Source organism: Pinus tabuliformis, chromosome 2_1 (assembly GCF_031772625.1).
Source record: "Pinus tabuliformis cultivar Carrire ecotype Pingquan chromosome 2_1, CPIR1, whole genome shotgun sequence".
NCBI classification, from domain to species: domain Eukaryota; kingdom Viridiplantae; phylum Streptophyta; class Pinopsida; order Pinales; family Pinaceae; genus Pinus; species Pinus tabuliformis.
This window is the reverse complement of record NC_142299.1, coordinates 881,600,758-881,608,596: the sequence shown is the minus strand read 5'-3', so window position 1 is coordinate 881,608,596 and position 7,839 is coordinate 881,600,758.

The window sequence follows — 7,839 nt, the reverse complement described above, 5'->3', positions numbered from 1 at the left end:
CCAGTGAAATTTCCCCAACTTTATTTCATATCCAGCAAAACCAGTCCAGTCTCGAATACAATAGCTCCTTAGCTTGATATAAAATGTCTACAGAAATGTATTTTAATCCACACCAAAATACTTCAAATGAAGAAGTATTTATACAAATTCTAAACTGAAATATCTTGAAAAAATATCAAGATTGGTTTTACAAATATCTCAAACTGTTTTACATTAATAAAACTTAAATAAAGGACATTAAAAACTAATGAATCTATTTGGAACTATTTTTATGGATTTATGGTGACAAAGAAGAGAAAGTCGAATTTGATAGCAACTCTTAATTGATGATGAGGCTTCCAAGTCACTAACTGCCTCCTTCCTTTGTGCATTTTGCCCCTGAAATTATGCAAACTTAGGGTCCAATGATATGCTTTTATATCTCAATATGAGATAGATATGTAAAAAGTGAAAGAGGTTATTGTAGATAAGAATGTTTTTAAGATAAACCTCTCTCAGTTTCCCAAAATTCAGCTCTAGCTATTCACAATATTCTCTACAAAAAGATGTCTAAAACAGGACTTTACACAATCCAAAAAATAGGCTGTGAAGACATGCACTTACCTCCCTTTTGGTAATACCTGTGTAAAAAGTGAGATATTTTTTTGTAGACTGACTCTTTAGGAACAAAAACCTCCTCCAGTTTCTCAAAATACTTCTTGGATTGGCCACAATCGTTTCTGTAAAACTATGATTTAAACAGGAAATTTATAAAGAATGTACCATTTTGCTCTGATTGCATCTTTTAACCTCAAATTTATTTTAATCATTTTTCACTTTTACTTTGGATAAACTTCATAGTTGTTGGTGAAAGTGTTTTCATTTATGTTTAACCCTTACTACATCCAAGTTTACTTTTACCGTTCTGTTTTTTCATCCATCTTCACTTTGACATGGATCTGTAAGCTATGCTTTGTAATTGTCTTCCTTGCTATTTATCTTCATGCTAGCTAATTTACTTGACTTGGTCTTTAACCCTAATACACTTTGATTGTTCTTTACTGTGTCCTTTTACCTTCACTGTATATTTTAGGCTTTTACTGTCTTGTAACTGTATTCTCTGTCTGGTTGCTCTGTTTTGATTGTTAATGCTCTGTGTAGTTGCCTTCTTCTTTGTTTCCTTGTATAATTGTGTTCATCCTCTGAGCACAAGTTCTAAATGAGGTTTTCTGTTGATTCTTGGAATAAACCAGTTCTGTGACTAGTATTAGAACTGTTTATCCAAGCTCTGATCTTAGTTTGATAACCTGAAAAAAATTCAATATTATATAAGGGAACACAGGTCTTTATGAAGGGTGCTTGATGGCTCTCTAGCACAGGGATGATTGGGAAAGGGGTCGCAATAGAGTTTTGGATGGAAAATAGATGGTGAAATCGTGTTGCAAAGGTTCAGGGAGGCGCTAGATGGTTTCATAGGTTTACACAGTCGAACGAGCAAAAACCATGAAAACACAGGTTTTCACGTTATAAGGTTTAATGGGTAGAATTTCGAAATATGGCGCGAAAGTCAATTAAATGAATGGACGGGTGGTTTATCAAAATGGCGGGGAAGCGGTATTGAAGGGCCATCGCACTGCTTATGAGGCATGGGTGGTTTTGAGGGGAAGCCACCTGATGCCATTCATCGGGCGCCACGTAGCGGCGGGGTGAATAGTGAAACCACCCATATCGGGCGGGTAAAGGTCAGCCTTCGGAGGCTGCCTGATATGAGCGTCGACCGTTGGATCAACAGGGGTCAGATCGCACGGTGATCGGGGCGATGATTTGATGTGAGGTTTAATGGAGGGGCCCGATGGGGTTTTAATGTGCGGAGGGGCTAATTAACTGTGGATTATGGAGGTTTAATGACGTCGGGAGGGATTTCATTGGTGGGGATAGATTATTAATTAATCATTGATTGATTAATTAATTTCTTTATTCGGTGGTGGGTCATGGTTATTAATTAGTCACTGATTGACTTAATTAATCCCATTAATTGATTTATTAATAAGTTTATGCTTCAAACTTTGGGGAGGGATATTAACATATGGATTTTTAATAAAACATACAGGAAAAAGGGTTTTATAGGGATTTAGATGATAAAGTTAATAAATTAATACAAAATGGGCAGAAAGGATTTTTACCATAAGTTTAATGTATAACACATGATTGGCGCACTTTATTCATATACACAAAATACTTAGGGTAAGATGGTTTTTATGAGTTGTTTGAGTGGAAAGGGGTTTATATGGGGGGATTCACTTTTCCTAGGTAACAAGGTATTATCCTTAGAAAAAGGGGTTTATTAGGGGGAAATGACTTTTCTTTAAAAAAAATGGTGTTTTTTCTTAAGAAAAGGGATTTGTTTGGGAAAATGAGTGATTTGAAGGGGGTGACTGTTTATGAGGGGATTTTTTGTACTTAAGATCTATAAGTCATTAGGCCGAGGGTTCAGTCCCTCTAGAAGTTAGAGAAATGCTCTGAGCCCCTTTGACTTAAGATTTTAGGTACTTAAGACTTTTTCTTGGAAATTAGTTAAGTGAAAATGTAATGAGTGAGGGAAGTTAATCATTTTGACTTTGTGAACTTTGATGCATGCTTGATTTTCACCCATACTTAGAACTTTTGATGATGAAAGTGAATATTATGCTCTTATCTGACAATCATCACAATTCTGCAACCATTCTTCTACTTACCCACCTACTCATCCTACCATTTTTACTTCTCTTTATTAGGGTGCACTTAAGTTGGCAAACCCTTATCAAAACCTTTTTCTTTTATTTTACAATGGTATTCTAACTAAGTCTAAACTTATTACATCCAAGGGCTCAGATTAAACAGTTGAGCTCCTGTTATTCACTCTACCTAATCTAATTATCTGCCAAGGTTAAACAGTTTGGTCAGGTTTTCATTCTCTATCTATAAATATGAAATTTAAAACATGGAATAACCAAGATTAAATTTTTTGATTACCATGGATTGTGGCATGAATAACAAGTTGCACACAATCATTATTATGCAGAAAAGTAAATAGTAGTGGCATTTGGACTTGCACACTTTCCTGGTCTTTTCTTTGGGTTCATTTTTTCATTTTTTTCCTGACCTTTTTTTATTCTTTTTTCCCTTTGATTTTTCTTTTAGGGCATACCCTCTTTACATTTTTTAATTTTTTTTTGAGAATATGGAAAACATTTGCAGAAAGCAAAGGTATGTACATATTACATATTTAATATCAATCATTCAAAAATTATGAGTCCTATTGGTATAGGAACCTAACAGAGCTAATGGTAGATGTTGAGAAGGAGAGAATTAAATTAGTAATTGAAAATATGTATTTTGTTGTTATCCATGACTTACAATTAGAAGTGTATAAGTTGATTTGACACTTGAATAGATATAAATGTACTCCAAACAGTCCTTTAATAGATGAATACTCAACATATACAAAAACAACATATGAAAAATAGTTTCTACAAGCTTCCAAAGAGGAATATTGTAAAAGGTTAAAAGATGTGATTTTTCATAGTCCATTCTACTCAATTTTACTTGATGAAAGTACAAATAGAACTATGGAGCAACATCTAATTATTTATATTACATATTTGAAAAATGAAGGAAAAGGCCAATATGTGACAAGATTCATACACTTACTTCAAATTCAGGATGGAACAACTCAATCTATGTATGATGTAGTAACAACCCTTTTAGCAGAGATGGATCTATCCTAGATGAAATTAGTTGGATTTGGATATGTTGAGGATTCTTCCATGAGGGGTATACGTAAAGGTTTATCGACTAAATTACGTCAACATGCTCCTAATTTATTAAGTATCCATTCCATAGCTCATTGAAAAACATTAGCAACAAATGATGCTTCATCTCACTTTCCCAAGTTGCAATCTATTGATAAATTCACAAATAAAGTTTATATGCAACCTAGAAAAGTTGCTAAAAGGCATGGAGAACTAAAAGAACTAATGGAAAAATTTCAAATCACCAAGTTAGAGGTGTTACAAATTCACCAAATTAGGTGGTTGTCTAGAGGAATGGTCATGGGAAGACTTTTTAAGCTCATGCCTGCTTTGTTAAAAGATTGGGAGTTAGGGAAGAAAAAAATGTATGACTTGGCAACAATATTTCAAGTACAATTTTGCATCCATTTACTTGCAAATGTACTTATTGAGTTAAATAAGTTGAATCAAAAGTTCCAAGAGGATCAGGTGGATATTACTTCTATTGGCACTACTTTAGATATTACAATTAGCATGCTTCATAAGCAGTTTTTAGGAGGCATATTTGGAGCTGGTATAGTGCACACATCATGCTTTTTTAAGAAAGCACAGAAAGGAACTCTTGTGTTTTCAGATGGTGTAGGTATGTTACATGTACATCCATTGAGGTTCATGAGTTGTCCCAATACACATAGATCAGGGACACTAGATGATTGCATTATTTTGGGCAAGAGCTTTGTAATGGTGATTTGTTCTCTAAATATGAGGTTCAGTGATTTTCCAATATTATTGTTGTTAAGTTTTTTGGTCCTCACCATTATTATGAGGAGATAGATGATAGAGATGCTCAAATAAGAATATGGTTAACATGTTGACATGAAAAATTCAGTGTTGGAGATTCACCTATTGTGGATGTTGCTAGATGTTTGGGTGAGATGGATGAGTTTGTTTGTACTATTTATAAATCATACCCAAAAAAACATATGCATGGAGCATGGGATCTATGTGGAAATGAACCTGAATGGTTTGAAAGTTTTCCATGTGTAATATGACAATGGAAATTCATTCTTGTTATTCCAACTAGTACAACAATATGTGAAGGACGTTTCTCAAAATTAAATTGGATAAAAGTGATAATAGATGAAGACTTTCTTTGGACACATTAGATGTGTTAATGTTTCTCTCTCTTAGTGCACCTCATGCTCTAAATGAGGTAGACTGGAATGTCATTTATGATGTATGGAAACTAATGAAAGCTCGAAAGCCATTTCCATTGGGCAAATAGCTTCATCTCATCCATGATGTAAATTTTAATGATTTTAAAAAATGTAAACTAAATGGAAGCAAGTTGGTTCAATGTTATTTTTTGAATTTTGTTGATTTATATAAAATGATAATTTTGTGAATAATTTTATTAAGGTTTTATTGAAATTGATTTTTTTTCATTGAGTAGTTAATTATTTCTAGCATTATTAATATTTGGAAGAGATATATTTTATTAAGCATTCTTTGAATAAAGTGTGTAATTAATTTGTTCTTTTCAATTAAAGTACAATTATATATACAATGTTTCAACATGGAAAGGTTTAGTAAATATATGCCCTTCAAAATAAATTAGGAAAAACCCATCAAATTTTATTATTGTTTTTTTTTTCCAATAAATTCAATATATATATATATATATATATATATATATATATATATATATATAATGTTTTAATTTTTTCAATTGTTTTTTCCAAATTTTTTAGATAGTATATTTGAAAATGTTTTAAATTTTAAACTATATCTTTTTTCTTTTAAATAATGTTCATTAAATATGTTTTTTGGTTATGATTTTAATGTTATATTTTTTAATTAATATATTGGTTGTGAATATATTTTTAAAATAAATTATGTATGTTTATATAGAAAGATATAAGGGAAATTTTTAATTAATTTATGTTTGATTTTTCTTGGTTATAAAGTCTATGGAAAATCTCTAAATATTTCCTTTGAAGATGGTATCCAAAGTAAACACTAGAATCTTCATGGTACAAGGTCAATCAACAACAATCTCAAAACTGTTACAATAATATATTGAAAATGAGCTCAACATGTCATTTGTGGGAATTCAACTTGGGTAAGAAGGATAGCAACTATTCCCCCAATCACACAAGCTAAGGAAAATTGACAAATTAATTTTGTTTGATTATATATATATATATATATATATATATATATATATATAGATAGATAGATATATATATATATATATATATATATATATATATATATATATATATATATATATATATATATATATATATATATATATATATATATATATATATATATAGCGAGAGAGAGAGAGAGAGAGAGAGAGAGAGATTTTGAAAAAAGAACTCATGTCTTTCCCCATAATTTACATATTTTGATCTATTTTTTCTTTTTCCTCTTTATTTTTATTTATTTTTTGAATATTTGAGTTTTTCCCCTTTTTCATAATTTTATTTACATAAGTGCTAGAATTTTAAGCCATGGTTTCAAAATTCATGCAGCTTTGAGCTCATAAAAAATGAGTTTACTACCTATAATACCTTTTTTTTATTCAAGGGTTGATTTTAGGATTTTGATTGTAAGGGTTTTAATTGTCAAAGCCTTAGGTCTCAAAGAAATTGCAATTTGACCTTGAAAAAAATGGGGTCCTATTGGGAGTTTTGATTTTTTATTAAAGGTTTGATTTTAACATTTTGTTTATGATAGTACAAAGTGTTAAAGCCATCATTTCAAAGTTATAATTTTTACCCTAAAAGAAAAGGTGTTTCTCTTGGTGCCATTTTTCATGTAGGCGGTCAATTTTAATGGTATATATGTCAAAAATTATGATTTTGTTAAGACCATGGTTGAAAAATATGGTAATTTTAACACCTCCCACCCATTGAAAAAAGGAAAAAGGAAAAAAAGTTGCTATGGGTAGCACCATTTTTTAAAATGAAGGTAAAAATAATGGCTAAATGTGAACTAAAAGAGAAGAGCATTTTAGAGGGTTTTTGTCAAGTTGGTAGCAATGTTAATATTGTAATACTACTATGGAGGATAATAGAGGGCCACCTAATGACCAAATTATAGAAATTATGGTGTAGATTTGTAATGACTCATGAAGTTTTAATCAAAATCACAAAGCATAAACCTACTCTACTACTCTGCGGAAGTTAATTCACAATCTAGAACAAAAATTCCAGACATGCAATAAGAAATAACACACATGTACATATTATTTTTCTTGGGGAAAACAATATGCTAAAAACCCCAATGCTTGCTTGCATTAATCTGATGAATAGAGATGTATTACAATTTCTTTGCTCAACTGATCACATTAACCTACAAGTGAATAACTTATCTCTCTACTCACTTAGAAGCTCTGATCCAGACTTAATCAATTTTTTCCTCTACTTGAGCCCCTATTTCCTTACAAAATTCCTTGAGAAAATAGGTCCCTATTATTTAGGAATTTCTCCAAAACGGATTGGGCAATTCCTAGGGTTGATCATCAAGTTGCATGCAACACATGTACACTCAAGACTAGTCTACAACTAATATTACACTGCCTTGAAATCTCCACCTCAACTAGGTGACTAGAATTCTCTACACGCACTAGCAATTTTGGGTCGATTGATCAGTTAACTAGATGATCAGTGGGTTTGAATGAAGTCCCATTGCACAACTAACCTTCCACTAGTTCCTCCAACAGTTGGAACTATTTTAACTGAAAACAACTTGAGATAACTGACTTTGATTGCTACAAATTAGAAATTACACATGTGTAACTGAAATCTAACTTCTCCAACTCAAATTTACTAAGTAAAATGGGTGACACAAGCCATGTCACACAAGTTAATTACATCCAAGTTGTTTGCTGGTGTGGAAATTAGAATTTTCTCAATTTAATCAAGGCAAAATCAAATTGAGAATTTCTTGTTGAATTTTTCAACACTCCTTCTCAACAAGAAAGGGCATATCAACCACCCTTATCCTACACCTTGAACTTCCCTCTTGACAAGGCCTTTGTCAAAATGTCAGCATCTTGTTCCTATGTCAGAATGTACTA